Source organism: Leuresthes tenuis, unplaced genomic scaffold, assembly GCF_036924035.1.
Source record: "Leuresthes tenuis unplaced genomic scaffold, fLeuTen1.0.hap1 SCAF_22, whole genome shotgun sequence".
Classification (NCBI taxonomy): Eukaryota; Metazoa; Chordata; class Actinopteri; order Atheriniformes; family Atherinopsidae; genus Leuresthes; species Leuresthes tenuis.
Window position 1 is genome coordinate 16,523,102 of NW_027325376.1, and position 20,277 is coordinate 16,543,378.

Here is a 20,277-nt window from a genome sequence, read left to right on the forward strand (position 1 = left end):
TTCCATATTTCAGCAAGACGTCAAACAACATACTACATGTATTATGACAACCTGTCTCTGCATAAAGGCAGTGCAGGCCAGCAGTGCAGTCCTACCACCAACTGAAAACTTCTGGTGCATTCTGAAACATTAAATACAGCAAGGAGGCCCAGAACTGCTGAACTACTAAAATCCATACCTAGTAAGAATGAGACACATCTCACCTTTAGAATGACAGAAACTGTTCTCCTCATCTGCCAAAAACTCAACTAAAAAAAATCAACATGTTTGTCTTCAGTGCCTTCAGTGACATTTTTCATGTCAGATGTTAGGAATTATAGATAATAAATGGATTTAAAGTTTTGGATTGCATAGTTTCAAACATGTTAGACTTTTAAGGCCCAAAGTGAAGAAAGAAATTAGACAGATAAGAAAGAGGTAGAAGATTAGCCAAAGTATGTCGTGATTCCATGAGAGTGTTGTCATGACAACACTTGAAGGAATCTGCTCTACTGCTCAAAAGCGGAACTCACTGTGCTTCTGAAAATAGTATGAAAGAGAGTCTGCAAGTAAGGGCCTGGGAGACAAACAGAAAAATATAAAAAGGAGGAAGAAAGAGGAAGGAGAGGAAAGGCAGACTTATGATTTAAAAGTTTCTACTTTTTAGTTTTTGCACATAAGTAGGACTGAGGATTTAACGAAATCTGACACCAGCACTTTGACAGCATTGGACAGTTTAGGGCACAGCACTGAAAAAGCTTCTTCTGAAAGGTCAGTTAAGACCGGAGATTTGTGAAAAGATTAAATTTTAAGGACACTGCGGTGCATGGTTGCAGCCACATGAAACGCCGCACCAGCGACCGTTAGCACCTGCTAACATCTGCAACATTGTTTCCTCACATTATGCCAGTTATTTGTATCCACGAGCCCCAATAATTCAAACTATAGAGAATAAAATAGCTGTTGTCAAGAATTACATGAGAGGATATCCACCTTTAATATGAAGCTGCAGTCATGAGACAGTCAGCTTTGCTTAGCTTAGCATATCTAATGGAAAAGATGGCTCCTCTGAAAAGAAAAAAAATGCGCCCGACTGCACCTCTAAATTTCACTAGCATACATTAGATCCACACCAAGTGATTTCAATTAAGTTTAAACTGGAATTAAATAATAATGCTAGGCCACAACTTCTGGGCTTACAACTTCATGTCACCAAGGTGCAAGTAAACAAGATTAACAGTTGCATCCCAGCTGAGGTCGAACTTAGGGTTTGGTCGGAACTGGAATAATGTTTCAAAGCACATAGCAAGGCAAGTCACCTATAAGAGACTTATGAATATGATTCAAAACTGATTCCCATGCACCATTTATGTGCCTCTCTGGGAACCCCCCCCCCCAACTCTGTAACAACATTTAACACCTCCTTAACACCCTAATCATAATGTTTTAAATGGCTGTGGGTGTAATTACAGCTGTAATCAGATAAGACTTTATCCCTCTGATTCAAAGCTGATTGGAGCCCGTTTTTAAAGGGGTGCTGAGAGGCTGTACCAAACTCCAGCCCTCCACCTACCACCAATCTGGTTGATGTACCCAAACATTTCCAGTTTCACAAAGGGTATTCTCAAATATGTACAGTAAATACCAGATTTATTTAATTCTAAATTAATTCATGTGCATGGCTTTGTACAGATGGACACATACAGTGGAGACAATACTGATTACTGTCCTTAATCAAACTCTTCATCCCTGCGGGGGGTCAGGGAAGAAACAGCTAATGCTATTACTGCGCCGTCTGTTCGGACATGTAGGCTTGAGTCCATTCTTTAGATCATGTACACACTCAAACATACCTCTCCCACTGTGCCAAACCAAGTTGTGTCTGTCCCAACCTGCTATTCACCCTGTCACACCACCCAACCCCCGCCTGCTCTATAGGAACACTCCGTATAATCAGAGCTAATTAGCGTTCCAACAGAAACTACAGAAAATGACAAGTGCTGGTTCTTCATAATGACATAATTAGATGATAAACTGCATTAGAGAACAGTCTAGATTCCTGTTAATGTGACAGCTCATGCTGCACAATGCTTTAAAAATTTGTATCTTTCCTCATAAGACATGCTATATGCATGCATGCATGACATGGCTGTCAATTTTTCCAGAAATCAGGTTAGAACAAATCTAAAACACAAGCTTTATGCAACATGGACGTTCGTGTGGCGTCCTCTCAGCTCCTTCCCAGTGACGCCTATTTGTCTGTGGTTACAGCAGGTATTTTATGCTACTGTAATGTCTTAATGATTTCCCATATTGTGTCTAACAACTCTACTAAGTGTGATGACATTGTACTGTGACATTTATATATTGTGACTCCTGTTCCATCATAAGTTCCTGAAACCCCCCTTTTGGATATAAACTGCTCCTTCAAAAGTAATGAAAATACAACCATTCTTATTTTTACATGACTCTACACAAACACAAACATAGTTATGAATACAATTTTCCATGGCCAACAGATCGCCCTTGATCTTACACAATGGAACTTAAATCAAATCAGCACAGGTACAGTTCAAGTTAAAACATAAAAACAACCTAAATGAACGCCCCCTCTTTACGCAAAAATGTCAAACCTTATACCCGCTTTGATAAAAAGAGTCCTTTCAGCTTAGGAGGATTTCTTATTAGTCAATATCCTAGTCACAACCAGAACAAGAAAAAAGGAAACTGAAAATGAAAACAGGTGGCTTTTCAGACGTTAACCTGAGCTTCTTGTTCCTTGGCAGCCTGATGGAGTTCCCTCTGGTAAAGCCCATTTTCTCTCTCATGTCTTGTCTCCATCTCTTCCTTTCTCCCATCAGATCTGACATTTTTCACCAATTTTTTAGCCAAACGAAAAAAAAAAAGTACCAGGCAACAAGGGTGGCAGGCATCAGTAACAGGAGAGGGCCACATTACAGGCAGGAATTTATAGTCCAGCACATCCTGCACGTCCTGTCATTTTTTTGGCTGTAGTTTGATTTAGTTGTCACATAAAAACTAACCACAGATGGACTGGTTAGCCAGCTGTCGTCCAATGACAATTGGCATAGGCCACTTCATCAAACCCCAATATTATAAGTTATAAGTTATATTCAACTCTCAAAGTTGAGAATATCGTGTGATAATGGAGGGGAAAAAAAATGAAAAAGTGCTTTGTTTTGATCCTCTCAGGTGTAAGTTGTAAAGATTTTATCAGAGAAAAAAAAGTATTACCTTTGTTTTACGAAAGAAAAATTTATCTGTCACCATTTGTCTGGATCAGGGAAACTGCACGCCCTCAGCACATTCCACAACTTACCACAAACAGGTTGAAAACCATGAAATATATAAAAGGTAGGACTGTAAACCTAGACCTGACAGACAGGCGATGAGCACACATCTCTGAAAACAAGAAAGTGAACCTGCACAGTGAAACAGAGCCTATGTTTTATTCTGAGTCAGGATTACTCCGATTTTGCTCTGCAAGCCTGGGAAGTTCTTTGCCTGGCTGGATGCCAAGTGTCAGCTCACAAAGGCAACTTGGATGGAAGCGCTGAACAAAGCAAAAAAAAAGACCCATTATCAATAAGAAATGACTGAGACAAGCTGTCAGCTGTGTGAGAATCAAAAGTTTTCTTTGAGGTTGCCAAATCATAAGAAAAGCGATTCCGTTTGATGTTGCATCAACCAGGCTGAGTGTGAACATTTCAATTTTTACCATAGAGATGCCATGCATCTTCATTTTAACCCCACTTTAACCCTAATATGCCAGCTCTCGGCTTCTTTCTGGCCTCCTTTCTCCTCCTCAGACTTAAAACCCCATATTCCTCATGCCCCCTCCCCCTCTCAGACTTTGCTCTCTTTGATGTCTGCATTTGTTGATGCTCTTGGGTGAGGAGCACATTGTGCAAAATGATCACAATCACAAAATAACCCACCCCCCCGACCCCATCTTTCGCACTAATCCTCCCCAAAAACAAATCGCGCCAAAGCACGATAGAGAAGAGAAAAACGAGGGATTTTACACTCGCCACGAGCTTCCTCTCTTTATCATCTCCTACCCACTTTCTCTGAGAGGAAGCGGCAGACTCTGTGGAGTTGTTGTCATGGTTTCTTTGGAAGATTTTCGGTTTTTGGCTGAATATTAGAGCGGTCAGAGCAGGACTGAGAAAGACACAGAAAAGAGTTTTACGCTGGGGCAATAAAAGTCCAGCAAGTGATCTCATTTTCTGAATCGTTTCTAGAGTACATGCGTCTACAGTTCCTCTCTGAAACAGCTACTTTAATGGAGCCCAAATAAAAATAAGTCACACGCAAACTAGACACAGCTGATAGTAAAACAATATTTGCAGTTTGATTCTGCTGTGGATATTGTTAGGCAGAGTTGGGAGAAAAACTGGCTAAATGGTCACATGCTAAGTCTTAATATCTTGGCATTCCATTTAAATATTTTGTATTACAATTATTAAAATGTTATCATATAATATAGCATTCTCATTTGGGTTGAGTCCTTTACATTTGCCCTCATCTGTTTTTATTGAACCCTTTTGCCGAGACATAACTGAATAACATGATAACTGCCCTTATGGGTTTCACCAATAATCATATACTAAACTTATCTGGACCAATCACTGTAAAATTTACGAATAAGACCAGAGTGGTAGTGTATAAAAATCTAATACTATATGTAAGTGCTTTCATTTTGTTAAAGAGACAAATTTAACCCAAATTTTAGGCAAAACAAAAAAACAAAAAAAAGTGTCCATGTACACCACCGTACTTCTGCAAATAAGAAAGAAATTTATATCACAAGAAAACTTGAGGGTACAGAAACAGGTAAAGTATGAACTAGCCTAATTTCTTTATAAAAGAAACCAAATAGTTCAAAACAAAGGGCAAGTGAGAAGGGAGTGACATTACATGTTGGTCTTTAACATTGCTGGCGCAAAGAAGGTTACCCCAGGAGTGGACACCCCTGCAAGTTTTCCCCCTGGTCAGATCATGCAATGCTCAGAGAAACTGCAAAAAACCCACAAGCTACATCTCAGAGTCCACAGGCCTCAGTTAGCGTGTCAAATGTTGAGATTCATGATAGTACAATTAGAAAAAGATGGAACAAGTATGGCTTGTTCGGAAGGGTTTCTGGAAGAAAGCCTCTTCCCTCTAAAAAAAAAGAAAATGGCAGCACAGCTTAAATTTACTCTCTTGCACCTGAACCAACCACAAGATATCTGGCTCAATGTCTTTTGGATAGATGAAACTAAAGTAGAGATGTCTGGTCAAAATGCACAGCAGCAGGTTTGGAGAAAATCAAACACAGCACATCAGCACAAACACCTCATACCAACTGTTAAGCACGGTGGTGGAGGGCTGGTGATTTGGGGTTGTTTCGCAGCCACAGGACCTGGGCACCTTGCAGTCACTGAGTCGACCATGAATTCCTATACCTACGTATCATCTTTGTGAGTCAAATGTGAGGTCCCCTGTCTGTATAGCAGTATGGCTGGAAAGAGTTAAGGTGTTGCAATGGTACAGACCTGAAATACTGTGGTGGGAATATAAGAGTGCTGTGCATAAACAAATCCACACAAAACTGAATGAGCTGAGGCATAGTTGGAAAGAAGAGTGGACCAAATTCCTCCACAGTAATGTGAAACATGTTTTTATAGAAGTTAATGCTGCTAAAGATGGCTTTACAAGCTATCAAATCATGGAGTGTGCTTAGTTTTTTCCACACTGTTTCTGCATTTTGGCTTAATCTTTAATAATTAAATATGAAATGGTGTGATATGACACCTGTTGTTTTTTATCTTATCTTGTATTTACCTCATTTTAAGATCTACTATGAACCAGACGATTTTTACGATGTCCCGACATGTTAAACCTTAAAATTAAAAGAACGCATACTTCTTTGTTGGTACTGTAGCGGATGGTGAGATTATGTGTCATAAGTCAATTAATTATATAGTGAGCTTAGTCAGACTTACCTGAATACATCTCTTCCAGTACTCAATACTCCAGTTAGTGGTGGATGACTTTAACAATTACTCACATACCGAGTATGTGGTTTTTGCTGTAAATTGTAGCACCACTGCTGACCTCTCCTGAGGCAAAGCACACCCCCATTCTGTAACATTATAAGTAAAAAATTAATCTAACAGAGTGGAAACTGGTCAAACAGTTGGTATGGGCCTTTAAAAACCAGCTCAAGCAGAAATTTTATTTCTATTACACACAGCTACTGAGCACTTTAGTCCTACCATCTCTTCTATTGTACTCTCTTTTATTGTCTGCTAATGTGGTAAGTAAACAGGTCAGCCACAGAAAGAATGCAATGAGCGCTGTGTTTCAGAACTGCAGCCACACTCAGCGTGTTTGTGTGTTGTGAGAACTCCCTTCATGCTCCCCTGTGTGACCCTGTCTCTCACAATTAAATGTGCCAGCCTCAGCACGATTGCAACAAGTCATCCAGCACAACCATGTGACCCGCACTGTCACACATGCAGCACGGAATGAACTGGGTCTACTGGTGCGGGGCTAGAGGGCAGAAAGAGCTGGTCTTTGAGATGAAGGCAGGGAGAGACGGGTCACATTAAAGCTGTGATGTGATACATCGCAACGTCCCAGTTACTCTGCTCCCAGTTCAAACTGGCGAAATGGGATAAAGGAAGCAGAGGGTAGAGATCAAAGAATGCGTGATCTTTAAAGTTTGCTTTAAAAACTTCCAGACCAGCTTAAATGTAACAAACGGCACACATGCAGGTGAGGGTGTTGCTTCTGAGGAGACAGACTTTACATTCATTTTTCAAAAGGGTCTTGACCATTTGTCTTCCAGACTTTATGAAAGGGTATCAAAGTTTTTCTTTGGAGTTTGGCTGCTTTGCCCCCTCAGCTTCAGTCAAGACCTTGCAATAGTCCTTGCAAACTTTAGAGGTCCTGACAGCTATTACATGTTGGTGGGGGTAAAAAATGGCATCCATGACAACACATTCATGTTGTAACAAGAATGTATTTTGGTCCTAACCATGATTGTTTTCTAACCCAAACCAAGTAATTTTATTGCCTCAGCCCAACCAAGAAGTGACAAAAGTGTATGGAATGGATGTTGGTCTCGCTCTCATGTGACACAAAAGCCAAAGGTGGAAAGCGCATAGCTGCAGTGGTATGAACAAACCACCAATGGGTTCTTTGGCTGCGGCTATGAAAATTGCCAAAGATAACACAGTTTGCTATTAGCCAAAACCTTGGCATATCACACCATGGTGTGCAGTGTGTTCATGAAAAATCGATGTAAAGTGGACAAGTGGAGCACAAAAGATGAAGTGGGAGGCCTAAAAAAATTGTTCAGCAGATCAGCTGTATGTGAGTGTGATGTCCTCAGGAAGAATCCAGCAAAACCCTGACACGGGACCTGAGAGAAGCATCTAGATTTATTTACTGTACTCTGAAGTCTACCTGTCTCCATAGGAGGGTGGCTGTCAAGAAACAGGGAGAAAAGGCTGAGCTATGCCAAATTACACAAGAAGTGGACTGAAAATCAGTGGCAATAGGTCTTATGGAGGAACAAATCGTCCTCAGAGCCCGGGGCAGCCAACATCCAAAAAGGAGCTTTGGAATGTCCTTCAAGAAACCTGGAGAAATATTCCAGACGACTACTTTGGGATAGTTATGTCTGCAAGTCCAAAAATAAACAAACAGTAGATCATAACATAACGTACACCTTTAGAGAAGACAATTTGAGATTGTTTTAACTGGTGTAATAATAAGACGAGAATGTCTTAGTTCATCCAGTGAAGAAAAAGACATTAAATGACAGAACTTTATCACCTTGATTTATTATCCTATCAAAATCCATCTGTGGCAATAAAAAGTCTTCTTACTCTCTGAATTTCCCATGAAGCTAAAAAGGCAGAAAGTCAGCAACATCACAAATGGTTTGAGAACACCTCTGACAGGAAACAAATGTCTACTGTATATACCACAGATGTTGCTGAGCCAGTATGGTCAGTGGATTAGTTTGACACAACACAGTAAGATGACAACTTTAATTTAAAGGAAAGATCATTTCTGGTTCTCACATTGCCACCTACAGCTCTGTAACGACTTCCCAAACTTGTACCTGACACTTAATCTTCAAAATTCTGTGTGAGGCTCAAATCTGCAGTACATCCCTGTGAAAATGCTCGACAGTATGAATATTAAATCATGGCTGAAGCACAGGGGACCATCCCCTCCGACACAACCTGGCTCCTTTGGCACAAATCAAATTGCACTGCAGAGCAGCAGAGTGCAAGAACACAGGAAGAGAGCAACTGAAACTTGAGTAAAATCCAAGCTGTCTGCAGAGCAGCAGTGTGCAAGGCTCAGTTCAGAGAAAACTTCCATCGGCAACGTTGTGTTTTTCCATTCTTATTGTTCTGGGGGGGATACAGAGCACCACAGAGCAGCCAGTCTGGTGAACATGAGCCTCTTGTGTGGAGTTGACTGGCTGCATTTCAGGATGAACATGTATGGTTTCAGTGAGGTGATTTTTCTTCACTTTTCACTGATTTATGGTGCTGCGATCCTATACCAAAGATGAGACAGAAAAGATGTGAAAATGAATCATTATTCTAGAAGCCTTGAGTTCAGCATTTTTAGTTGTTGTCAGTCAGAAGAGAACATATTTTGATGAGTGGGTTCAGCTGAAACCTGACTGGACAAAGATATGCTTCCACTGAGGCTTTATATCTTATCAATTGTGGATGTATTTCCATAAGGACAAGTGGCATAGTGGTCAAATGGGGTGAAATCAACTGGATTGAATAGAGAGGGAAACGTTTAGTGACTTTCTGTTTCCTTTGAGAAGTTAGTGCTTTATCGATGTTAGTTTACTGAAGTTAGAGATCCCTTGTAGCCAGCCCGGAGTAACTGTTAGTGATATTGCACTTTAAAACCTGGTTTCAATGTACGAAAACTGACTGGGACTGCATATACATATAGTCCAATTCATTCTACCTTTTGGGTCAAAGCTTTCCATGCATTGCCTTGTACACCTTGAGGGTACATTGTAAATGTGTGGATAATGGTAGGTCTCTCCTAAAAAACAATCGTCCAAGTTGTTCCTCTGCTCCTTGTCTTGTATTGTACAGTACTTTGCTTTGTGTAGTTGTTTTAAAGTGCAATAATAATAAATTCCCCTTGCCTTGCCTTTAACAGAACTTGATCCAGCACCCTGTGCACCCTGTTCAGTCCATCAGTTTGCCACCATAGGGGCTGCATGTGGTCGCCTACAGCGGGACACTGCAGAGTCCTGCGGAACGGTGAGGACGATGAACCGTACAACAGTTGACACAGAAACCTTGAACTGCTTTGAAAGCGGCTGAGCAACGGCTTCACTTGTCAGACCTGGTGGCTATGTCCATCTTTTTTATGATCTACGGACTGCAGGGAATCCATTTGAGAGCAATTCTGTAAAATGTAAAATGCTACGTTTTACAGCTGAATCACTGATTATTTTGGTATTTTAAACACCTCCCTTTAAAAAAGTCAATATCGCCTAAAAAAAAGTGCAATCTCCCATCTCTACACTTTTAGTCGAAGTGTGCTTTCAATTGTATTGTCTTTACCGGAAACTGACATATCAAACCAAAAGAGCTATCCCTCATCTCCGGCCTTTCTTGGATAGGTTCACCAGATTAATCAATGAAAATACAATGTAAAAGATGTATTCTTACCAGCCACTGATTCATTTGTTTATGCAGCATGCACACAGACGCACACTCCAAAAAAAGTGTGTGGCCAGAGACTGTCGACCCTGGATCGATAGCTTAGTCAATAAAACCACCAGCAACACTTGTATGCGAGCACCCAAACGCTGCCCCTAGCAACCGGCGCCACAATGAGGCAGGCTCATCGATCTCCATGGTAACAAATGAGCCTGGAAATCGCTGAGTAAGCTGGACATCCAAGGGTGGGGCGGGAAAACGTCAGGACAGAAAAGTTCAATTTCTTTCTGACAATTATGACAGCCAGATAAGCGATTAGTCATCGCAGCAGACACCTGCATGTACAGTATTTATCCTCTGATGTTGCACTGCATCTTTACTATGGCTGAGGCAGTTTGCTTTTTCAGAAAACTTTGACTTTGTTGGTGGATTGGTGGTGGAAATCCTTGTGCATAGAACAGCGTCTCTGTTTTCAGTCTAATCTGGGTTTTGATCACGTCTAGAATATCATTTTCACATGTACACACAAATGAAAACAACTGTGAATCATCAACAGAGATCTGAACAGCAATCCTTTTGTTTGGGCTCTCTTTTAGGCTAATACTCCTCACATGTGATGCTTTTCTGTGGCTTTATTTGTCTGTGCCTGGTAGGTCTTTAACCCCAGTTAGGTTTTTATATCTAGATGTTTGTTAAAAAAAAAAAAAAAGGTAGTCAGCACAATGACAGAAAACATGAAATGCTTTCCAAACTAAAAAGGGAAAATTTAGTTCTAACAAGAATAAGTTCCGTAACCAGAGATGCGTAGATAGTGAAATGCTGTGGCAACATCAATATCATTGGGGAAGATAATAAAATTGCTGAAAGCTGTGAACCGACTGATAATGCTAGACAGAATGACAGATTTTCTAAGAAGCTCTTAGCGAATCTGGGAAACGTGGCCAATGACATTAGGCTGATATGTCTGTGCATCTCTAACTGTTACCGAGTAAAATAAAGCAAACTTGTGGTGTGCCACACTTCTGAAAGCTTTTGCAGACTACCTCTGGGGGACTAGGACGCACTGTTTGTGGGTTGTTAAGCTGAGGCCTACTACATTATAAACTTGCCAGTCATATTTAAATTGAGCTTATCACAATTATGCAAAGCAAAGCTCAATTATCACAATTGCTTCCATTTACCTGTAAAGATTCACCTTGATGAAACTAAGAGAATCATCATATTTTTTCATCACTATTTCAAAGTCATTTACCACCATTTGCACCACTTGTTTGCTGCGCTCGGATAGCACTTACTGTTTATCTTGCGGCCCTTTTAAGGCACTACATTTCAATTAGCGCTTGCTTACATCAGTGTTATGGATTTAGGTGCAAAATCACCACAACCTCTCTCTCGTCACATACTAATGCCTGTTCAAGAGCCTCCTGCTTCAGTTTTGAATGCAGAGGGTACCACCAAAGCATCACTTTTGGACATACAGGGTTTCCCAAACTGGTAACTCAACAGTGACTGGACAGTCAAAAAAAAAATAAAATGTTGCTAGCATTTAGCGATAAAATATATTTAATTGTGTATTATTACACTAAATCATGATGTTTTTGAAAACGTAACCAAGTACTTTTATTGGCAAAACTTTAGCAAGCAATTCTAATACCAAACAATGACAAAGTTCTTTAATGTTTAACAGAATAGCGGGCAACAGCATTACAGTAGAATAAAGACCAGGAATACAATTAAAAAGACAAACCAACTCAAACCAAACACGAGTCACATGGCAGTCATGTGACTATCCCCATCCTCCCCCTGACCTCCTTACGAGGTCCATGTTAACAGTTAATAACCAAGTCATACAGTTACTCCAGCAAATCACATGATTGTCTCTAGGTTAAGCTGCAGTATGGGAATGAAGTTTTACACCACAGAATCAGCATAATGCCAAAAATAAATAAATAATAATCTGAGACCAATACCTTCAAAGCTCAAATCAATCCTGTTTCGCTTTTTGGTCAAACTTTGATGCGATTGCAGAATTTTTCACATTTGCTTGTTGAAAAGCTTGATTCTTTTCACAAAAATGCAGCTGTCTCTGTGTTGCTGTAAGCCTATTCATTTTTGCAGAGCTGTACTTCTTTTAAAGAGGATTTAACTGTAACCATCATTCAGTAAGCACAGGAGAAAATATGTTGAGGACACCCAACAGTCATATCTCATTCAATATGTCAGATGGTAATTCAAACTATGAATAGTCCCGGAGTGAATCTCTAAGTGGCCACATCACTCAGTCTGAGTGCACCCTGAAGAGGCTGCTGTGCAACTTCACAGTTTGTTCAAACCATTAGGCCACAACTGAGCATGTATTGAAAACCCAAGCAAGGCAGAGATCTGTTGTGATATAAAATCAATCCCAAAGCCTTTTCACCAGGGAGCATTCAAACCAACCACATCTGGTTCAAAGAGGAGGCAGAGAAACAGACCTGAGGTCCAGGAACCAGAATAAGATCCTTGGGGAGAAAGAAACTACAGCAGTCCATGAGAAAAAGACATGTGCCTGGAAAACATATAAAATGCCTTCCATAAAGGGACAAAGAAGCTGTCTTGCTCCCTTGAATGGCTGAGTCGTGAAATACACACTACTTACTTCTGGAATTATAATCATACATTGAGTTTCAGAAGAGAGAAAAAAAAAGGGGGGGGCAACAAATGGAGGTTTAAATCTCTAGCAGAGAGAGGAAAACGTAGTGCAGAACATATTAAATATCAAAAGGGTTGTTTCAGGTTGGCAGCCATCCATGTTTTTTATTCATTTATACAGAGTGTAGTGCTATACTGTATTGAACTACTCTTACAATTGAACAAAGAGCTTAAGCCTAATATCAACCAGAAGCATTACCTAATTTTAGTGGATATTCAGTCAAACCTCTCTTCAGTCGACCTTTGAAATGAAACACAGAAATCTTGTCTTTACAGAATGAGGAAAGAAAGGTCATTAGAAAACACAAACCCAGTAAAGAAACAGAGAAGCAAGGGTAAATGATAAATAATAAATGGATGAAGCTTGCTGGATGCTTTTATGAAATGAGAGCTTATAGACACGGTTCTGGTATTGAACACAAGCAAAGTCTTGCTTTGATATTTTAGGCACAGAATTCTTCAAACTGAAGGAAGGATTATTCCACCGACCAGGATAATTAGCCTACTAAAGGTGGTGGAGGTGTGATAACTTACTGATTGTCATAGCAGTTGTGTTTTGTTTGCAAGAAATTGAAAACATTTTTTAAAAAGGGGTTTGTACCTCTTGGACTGACCACAGCAGTGAGCTTCTACAAATGGGCTGAACAAAGAAACAGCTGCTGATGATAACTTTGATTTTAATGTTTAAAAGCTGCAGTTTATCAGGTCCTTGCACATATTTTGTGACAATTCTTTGTTCAATCAGTGACCCGCAGTGTTTTTGTGTCACAGTTTAGTATCGCTTCAATAAGGAAATGAAAACAAAAACAAAGGCACCATGGCGTATTGTGCAATATGGCACCATGTAATGGAGTGACTAAACTAAAGGTTGCAAATGGTTGTCAGAAGGTGGCAGTATAGGCTAGGTTGCCACCTAAACAGGTTGAAGGACCCTGCTAGCACTGGCAAAAATAATGTCTCTTACATTCTATTAATGAGAATGATTAACTCAGAAGGAACAGTGTTTGGAAAATGTCATAATTTGCTTTCAGTCTTAAGTAACTAAGAATATAAGATTGTGACTACTCTAATATCTGCTGGCTACTATAAAGCTTGAGGTAGCAAGTGATCAGCCTATCTTAAGATGAAAACATCCTTCCTGGCTCTGTCAGAGAAAAACAAAAGGTCCCCTTTTAGCATTTTCAAATATCAATAAGTAACTAACTCATAACACAAACAAAAAAGAAATAAAACATAAAGTTGTGCTTTTACATAAGCCTTTTATTGTTTTACCAAACCACAAACTAAACTATTAGCGTGCTAGCTCTGGTGTGGCAGTCACCATATTAACACTATTTCTCTTATTGTTTTACCAATCCACAAACTAAACTATTAGTGTGCTAGCTCTGGTGTGGCAGTCACCATATTAACACTATTTCTCTTATTGTTTTACCAATCCACGAACTAAACTTTTAGCGCGCTAGCTCGGGCGTGGTATACACCGTTTTAACATTATTTCTCTTATTGTTTTACCAAACCACAAACTAAACTTTTAGCGTGTTAGCTCGGGCGTAGTATACACGTATTAACACTATTTCTCTTATTGTTTTACCAAACCACAAACTAAACTATTAGTGTGCTAGCTCGGGTGTGGTATACACCGTATTAACACTATTTCTCTTATGTTTTACCAATCCACAAACTAAACTTTTAGCGTGCTAGCTCGGGCGTGGTATACACCGTATTAACACTATTTCTCTTATGTTTTACCAATCCACAAACTAAACTTTTAGCGTGCTAGCTCGGGCGTGGTATACACCGTATTAACACTATTTCTCTTATGTTTTACCAAACTACAAACTAAACTTTTAGCGTGCTAGCTCGGGCGTGACATTAACAATATTTCTCAAACTGACTAACACTTACCTTGTTTAGAAAATTATTAAATGGAGTTTTTGTTCCAGTGAAATCAACAACAGAAAGTGTTGTGCTAAATTAGCCTAGCCAGTTTGGATAATTTGCCCATTAAAAATGCATTGTCATGAATGTTACCTTTGAATGCTACATTGTCTTTCCTTTTCTACCTCAAGTAAAGTAGCTGTGCTTGTAAATGTGTGTCTACAGTTATACATTCATGTGAGCTGCACTATGTCCCTGGTGGAGCAGTTAACGCTTATTTAGAATTCAGTTTTCTTGGCCCTCCTTCTCTGATGATTTGCTTATGTAACAAATCAGTGCAAGCTTGTCTGAGCACAGTCTCTCATGAATACAACTCTGTACTGTACTGTGGCTTCGCAAACATATAAAAAAAGCTATTATCTAATCACTGTTCACCCATGCTACATTCAACACCTAAAAGGATTCACTGAGGTGGACTCAGTATATTTGTTAATAACAGAGTAGTTATGTTCAGTGATAAAAGTCATTCCATTGACACTTAAAAAAAAGTCCTCACATTTCTCTCCAATTCAATTCAATTATAATTGGAATTAACTATTCCAATATTAGTGTTGCATCAGACTGACAAAGTGGCATTTACAGTATGCACAACAGTACTAGTATTCCATATAGAGTTATCTGTCTAGTTATCCAAATTTGGACAGTAACTCCCAATAATTTGCATAATCAATTTCTACTCTGCACAGTTCCAGTCCATGAATCAGTAACTTTGTGCCACACATTGGTAGCTACTTTTCGACAAATTGATTCAGAGTTAGAAGTGTTTTATAAGGTATATCTGAGTTAGGGAATGTAACTTCTTCCGTTATGTGTGTGTAGGGTAGCACACTGTACAAGCTCAATCACACAAATCCCTTGCTTGCCCAGTTAATTTACAGTCATCTGCACAACGCCCCCCAGGCGGCCGAGGTTGCCTTGATTCAGATTTCAGGAGGCCTTCATGGAGGGCAGCAACAAACATACGGAACCACAGGAGCACCAGCAATAACAAAACTTGACACATCTGTAATCTATAGTTTACACCTGAAGCTGGCATGAGAGCTAGGCATCCAGGTGGCCGGTTCCATATCTAAGAAATGTAAATGCACAACATGCTAACGATTCCAACGCACTAGGCATGTCTGAACATTGAAACGTCTGCATTTATCAACTGCAAATGACTGTGTCAGAATGAAAATATCATCGTGCGGCAGGGTTATCTCTCTAAATTGAGTTATTTGAGCAGCGCTGACAGAAAGCAGGATCCCTGTCACAGACCAGTCCCCCCGGCACACCTCCTCTGCGACCCCCATTGCTCTTTTCTCACCAGTTTTGTGAGAATTGGTGACATTTTGTGGCGGCCGAAAAAAACAGACGAGGCACCTGACCGGCTTGGGAGACGATCGGTCACCGGGAGAAAATGGTGAAGACGAAAAAAAACACGAGAGCGAGCCTTCAGAGGTGCGTATAGATACATTCATATGCATGCGTCTCCACGCGCTGCTTCCCTGTCAGTGCGGCCGCATTGTGTTTTCTGAGTGCGTACAGTAAGGATGCAATAACAACAAATGCACCCTCCCTGCCCCCCGTACGTGCTCCCGCAGCAGACGTGTGTGCACACCATCGCTGTCACACGCAAAGCCGATTTAAAAATCCGCTCAGATTTACCTGGCTGCGGTATCTCCCGTCACCTTCTCCTTCTCTCGGTTATTCAAACGCTTTTCGCCGTTCCTTCTCTCCTGCCTCTGCGCCTCATTTCAGATCATCCATGCTCGCAGCGCAGGGGAGGCTGGCTGGGTGGAGGAAGGGATGGAGGAGAGGTGGAAGAGGAGCTGAGGGGCGGAAGCCTTTGATGTGAGGAAATGTAGGTCCCTGCTCGCAACCCAGCTGCGTGGAGTGGATTTATGTCGTTTCCAAGGCAGCGTCTGTCGACCTGATGAGGGTCAAGTTGAGGCCAAATGCGAAGATAGACCACTTCCGGTGTTTATTTCAAAACAAGAGACCCGATTAAAGAACGTGAATACGAGGAAGTTTTCAACTGGCTCTCAAATTATTATTGTTCTTTTTGTTGCTGTTGTTTTTAACCTGTAAAATGTGTTATAGAATTGATTGTTTAGGCTCAGATTAAATGTTCCATTTACATTGTTACTGTTGAATAAAAATGAACAAGTCAATTGAAAATTACAAACAACTTTGCACACACTAAAATCTTTAAGAACGTATGAAGACCAAGTTGACATTGACAATAGGATTTGATCAGTTCCCAGACATCCTCCACATACAGCAGACACATTTGGACCATATCTGGACCACTCTCAGCACTCATGGGTCAGTCACTACACTAGCTAGTGTAGCCGAAAATGGCCCAAAGGTGTGTTGTGGCCTATGACATGAGCCAGATGAGGCCCAAATATTGTAATCTTGCTCTGATATGGGTTACGGTAAGGAAAAAAATATAGATTTGGGGTATGTCTGGTGGACATCTGGCTGAGTTTGGGCAGCCACTGAGAAACTAGCAACTTTTGCTATCTTGTGGTTTGTGTGAAAGGATTAGACTTGCCACATCTTTCCACCTCTCTTAAAAGTTCACTTTTAAATGTGCTTTGAGTTAATTTATTCTGGTGGTATGAACTAAATGACCAACCACGTTCTACTTTATTGTACACTTTGATTAAGTTTACCCTAACTTCTTATGTTATTTCAATAACGCTATTAACAAATCCCATAAATACAATTCTACTTATTGCTATATTAAATTTGGAACTACAACTTAATTCTAAAAAGGTTAAACACAAGAAACATGTGTCATCATTTCTATTGTTTTAGCTCTGTCAGTGAATGATCTGTTCTCTGCATACTTGCATGTTTTAATGCATTACATTTAAAGAGAATATACGTTTTAATATAACCTAATTGGTTTTAAATTTTATTAGAATATGATGTTTTTATTTTTTATGACTTGTGGTTACACAACATGTAAAACATTATAGCTCAGGAAACTATGACAATGAGCTGGTGTCTCTTGGACTTATTTTGCCAACTCCAAATTATCATTGATAGTCGTATAAAGTCCTGTTTTTTTTCTTTTTAAAGTTAAGTAATATATTTAGGCTCAATTTAATCTACTACACTTTGTTACTTCGTTGTTGTAGCAGTGTCGTTAACAGGTTTGTTTCTCACCATCCTTACAGCTATGGCTGGTACAACATGTTATTGCGACAACGAAGCAGGTTCTCAAATGAACACGACATTTTTCTTCAATACACTAATGCTTAATTCATACGTCATACATAATATCGCAAAGCTCGTAAATACTTTGAGTCTTTCTACTGAAAGCTAAGCGTATCGATAGGCGGTGTTTTCAGTGTTACATTTCGCTTGCTTGACGCAGCCATCGGCCCGAACAAACCAGAGCCGCAGCAAACCCGTTGAAGAACGCAAGCGTGGCCGAAGGCCTCCGATTCTTGCCGGTGATGGCCGAGACCACCACCCGCCCTTCTGAGCGGCAGGGATGTACAAGAAGACCGCCGCGCCGAGGAGACAGAGCCAATACAGGCTAAAAGGGAGCATGGAGATTGTTGAAAACAATCCACAGATATTCTCTCATGTCAATATATATGATTTTTTTTACCGGCGTCATCCCACCAAAGACCATAAAGGCTTATATTTGAAAAACAGACAGTCATTAGTTTAGGGAAATGTAATATCTACAACACACAGTACTTCGAGACCTTAACGGAATGTTTAGAAATGTTATGAGCGAAAGCGTAATGGAAATGCAATTGAAAGCATGTGTTAATAAAAGCCTCACTTGAAAATGCGTGTTTCTTAAAAAATAATAAATTACACGTCACGGGGGTGTCCACCACACACCCACTGAGGTCACATGATAATATGAAAGGAAAAACCTTGCCAGTATTTGAATATATGCCAAGACACTGGAAAAAAACCTATAAAGACAAAACAAGACACACGCTATATTCGCAACATGCATGCAAATGAGGGTGATCAGCCATGAGAATATATAAGTATTCAGTAGATAAACAATAGATATCTGTATATCTGTATTTATCACTGGATAAACTCCAGTCTTTACAGTCAGTAACTGGTAAAACCGATGTGGAACGGTCGGTTTTACAGTTTGGATTTCTTTTATATCAACGGCACGATATTCTGTGTTAAGAAATCCCAGAATCTCGCTCGCTGCTGCTATTCCCCACCTCCACCACTAGGCTGCAGTGTGGCGTCGTGTTTAAAAACTGACGTCTTCAGGTTGTCCCTCCTCCGCGTCTGTCGCTGTCCTCGGTGCTGATTCCACTGACACCGTAAGTATACACTTCCAGAGTCACTGTCCGCGGTGCTGACCCCAAAGAGATGTAACCCGAGGGAATTCCAGCGGGATGTATCTCGGGACTCACACAAATTGAATTAGATTTTTTCTGTAAATATACGATACCAAAAACGTTTTCTCTCTAGTGAAATTTCCCGTGAGAAATAATTGATTCCTGTTCTAATTTTTAACATGAAAGTAATATCAATTAAAAAGGCAAATAGCAGGTCTCTTCAAAACAAACGTGAACTCACCCATCGGCCATCACCCCAGCTCTCCTCTGGCTGAATTTTTCTTTTCTTAAATCTTTTTTTATTAAAGTGCCCAAAATGAGTCCACTTTTATTTATCTGTATCGGTGCAGCTGGACTTACTCAACCTGTTTTCCAGCGGAACAGTCTGAATGAACAAATCACAGGAATATTACCGGCAGTTTTGAGGGGCATAAAGGGGGCAACTAATGGTAAGCTGAATGTCTTACATATTCTATAGAACATTAGAACTGCTGTGTGCTGAGTGTGAAATAGTTTTAAGCAACTACCTGAAACATAGACATGAGATTTTTTTTTTTGGATTTTTAAAGTCTAAGACAAGGCATACACTCGAAAAATACATCAATTGTTTCATGAATCTTATCTTTTGTAACGCTTTGTGACAGTTTACTGTTGTATGCTTTAGGTTACTCTGGTGGCACCTTGTGGCTCAATGGGGCAACTGCTGGGAGAGTTGACACAGCACGCCCGCTTTTTGAAAGCTCCAGTGCAAAATCTGACAAAGACTTTATGAACCTTTAACAGTAACAAGCTGGAACCACAGAAAAGGGGTGGGGCGATTACTGGTGGACCTTTTGCAGCTGAAGTTAGAACTTATCAGCACAGGAGTGGCTCGACAACTGCACCTCCATTCTTGACTAATCAGCTTGAAGTCTTTTTAAAATGATATAAAGAGTGCTTTGAAAGAACCTATTTAATATGCAATCATGTGCTCCTTTAAACAGTCAAGTCCTCAAAAACTCTTACCCCTTGTAAGTGTCACGTAACTACACTTTATTCCAGTGTAATCTGCAAAAATATTGGGTAGTAGCACTCTAAACATTCTTGTATCAAATGCAACAACACACGATTAAAAATGGATAAATCATCCATGTAATTGTATGGGTATGTAACTCACATTATAAGGGAGGTTCCTCTGTGGCTCACTGGGTCAGATTCAGAAAGATTTACAGAAGAATTAGACCCAGGAGAAAATTATCAGTGCACAGGATTTAACTTATATTTAATGGTGGTGACATATATCTGAAAAGCTCCTTTCTATTGACTAGATGGGCTTCTGTGTGATTAATATACATATTAGACAACTGTCCACACATTAGAATTATATTTTAATAAATAAATTGCAGCATCAGACACAAAAATATATGTACATTTTGTGGATGATGACATAATCATTGTAGAAACTCAAAAAAAAAAGTGTCACATTCACAATTCAAATAGTTTAGAAAATGGCCACCGCTTAAAAGAAGAAGGTTGAACACATGAAAAGTTTGCTAACCCTCATGTGCTGGGTCAGAGACAAACCACACAGCTGATTTGTGTCAATGCAAACTAGCTTGAAAGGGAGCCGAGGCTTGGGT

The 20,277-nt window shown here is 40.0% G+C and overlaps 1 protein-coding gene across 2 annotated transcripts in view; it reads right to left on the minus strand.

The window, feature by feature from the left end:
- Positions 1 to 16,257, minus strand: part of LOC140282128 (actin-binding protein WASF3) — a 37,383-nt gene extending 21,126 nt beyond the window's left edge. For both annotated transcript variants that reach the window (XM_072376707.1, XM_072376706.1), the window contains exon 1: positions 15,984 to 16,257. The gene's annotated coding sequence lies outside the window, so the exon portion shown is untranslated. The remainder of the gene's footprint in view (positions 1 to 15,983) is intronic.
- Positions 16,258 to 20,277: the final 4,020 nt, after the last annotated feature.